Here is a 2,103-nt window from a genome sequence, read left to right on the forward strand (position 1 = left end):
TCAGATCTCTGCAGGGTAAATCCAGACAGCTAGCTAGACTATCTGTCCAATCTGAGTTTCCTGCTGCACGACTAAAACTACCTTTGAAAGTACACATGTTCCACCAAAACAAGTTCCTTCACGAGCCTATTTAGCGGAGGCACCGTGGCTTAATTATCAGTAATGTGGATAAAATGACCAAGAATTACATTACATTACTTTAATCTGAGTAATCGTGGGGTCTTAAAAAGTCTTAATTATCAAAATAAAAATTTTAGGCCTTAAAAAGCTTTAAATTGTGCTAAGGTATCTTAAAGCTGAAGTATTTTGTTCCAGGCTTATAAAGAAAATGGATGATAAGGCCATTGAACTGTTTCCTGTGGATTGGTCCACACCAAAATAGCGATTGTTGTCTTAAATAAATATAATCAGGTCTTAATTTCCTTATGACTGATTGATTTAATTCATTGTGGTCTTAAAAAGGTCCTAAAAAGTCTAAAATTTGACTTGGTTGAACCTAGGGCTGTAACAATATGCAAAATGAAACAGAAATCGCGACACTCGTGGAGTGAGAAGGTAGAATTGCAACACACCCCTACCCACAGCCAGAGTTATCCTTCCCATGCACATCCAGTGCTACCACATCTTTAAACTACTATTAGTATTAGTCCTTTTGGTGTCTTATCCCTGTTTTGTCCGGTAAGTTTAGCTAACTGTAAAGTCGGCTAAAAGACTCAAAATGTCTCATTCAATCTCATGAATCAATCACGATATAATATCGACATAGCAGCGACTCAAAACAGTCAACAGTGATTCCTTGTGCATTATACAAAAAAAAACAGTAGCTATTTTCCTTCATTCATGACAAAAGACAGAAAACCTTTTTTTCCTGCACAAGGAACCTACTTCCTGTCCTTTCAACTGGAACTAACAGGGAACAGTTGTTTAGTCTGTGATTGGTTCCCCCTCTGTTGATGTGTTTTTATTCCAGATTTCAGCTGCAAATACTAAAACTTTTGCCGATGCTGACTCATTGTGAGAGAACACATGTAGGAAACCACAGCTTTTAAAAAAGGTCCCATGACATAGTTCTCTTTGGATGCTTTTATATAGACCTTAGTGGTACCCTAATACTGGATCTGAAGTCTCTTTATATAGACCTTAGTGGTCCCCTAATACTGTATCTGAAGTCTCTTTATATAGACCTTAGTGGTCCCCTAATACTGGATCTGAAGTCTCTTTATATAGACCTTAGTGGTCCCCTTATACTGGATCTGAAGTCTCTTAGTGGTCCCCTAATACTGGATCTGAAGTTTCTTTATATAGACCTTAGTGGTCTCCTAATACTGGATCTGAAGTCTCTTTATATAGACCTTAGTGGTCCCCTTATACTAGATCTGAAGTCTCTTAGTGGTCCCCTAATACTGGATCTGAAGTCTCTTTCCCAAAATTCCTTTGTATAGTCTCTCAATGGGGGGGGGGGGGGGATTCTCTGGGCGGGCAAAGCACTAAAAGGGGAGGTTATCTTTCCCCTTATGACCTCATAAGGAGAAGATTCCAGATCGGCCCATCTGAGCTTTCATTTTCTCAAAGGCAGAGCAGGATACCAAGGGCTCGGTATACACCTATCACCATTTCTAGCCACTGGGGGACCGTAGGCAAGCTGGGGGGACTCATACTAATGTTTAAAAAAAACTCAAAGTGAAAAGTTCATACCATGGGACCTTTAAAGCATTTAATGTAACTCTTAAGAATTTTATTTGGGAATTTGCACAGGAATTGGTTAGGACGAACAACAACAAAGTCCTCTCATAGTGGAACAATGAAGGGTGTGAGTCGTGCTATGACACGTATGGGCAGAATTTATTTCAAAATAATCTGATGCCTTTCTCGGTTTCTCCATTTAATTGTTAAATTATACAGATAGATTCATAGTACAGTTCAGTCTGTGTGTGTGTGTGTGTGTGTGTGTGTGTGTGTGTTTGGCTACAAATCTGTGTTTATGTCTGGGTAATGCATTATCTATATGTGTCTGTGTCTTTGCCTATATGTATTCATATTTTCTGTAGATGTGTGTGTGTGTGTGTGTGTTTGTGTGTGTGTGTGTGTGTGTGTGTGTGTATG

General features: G+C 39.1%; 1 long non-coding RNA gene across 1 annotated transcript in view; it reads right to left on the reverse strand.

The window, feature by feature from the left end:
• The window catches only part of LOC117944287, a 12,925-nt gene that overhangs the window by 3,896 nt on the left and 6,926 nt on the right, over positions 1-2,103 (reverse strand). The window contains exon 2 of the long non-coding RNA XR_004656536.1: positions 633-634. This is a non-coding gene — a long non-coding RNA (uncharacterized LOC117944287). The remainder of the gene's footprint in view (positions 1-632; positions 635-2,103) is intronic.

This window comes from Etheostoma cragini, chromosome 5 (assembly GCF_013103735.1).
Source record: "Etheostoma cragini isolate CJK2018 chromosome 5, CSU_Ecrag_1.0, whole genome shotgun sequence".
Taxonomy (NCBI): domain Eukaryota; kingdom Metazoa; phylum Chordata; class Actinopteri; order Perciformes; family Percidae; genus Etheostoma; species Etheostoma cragini.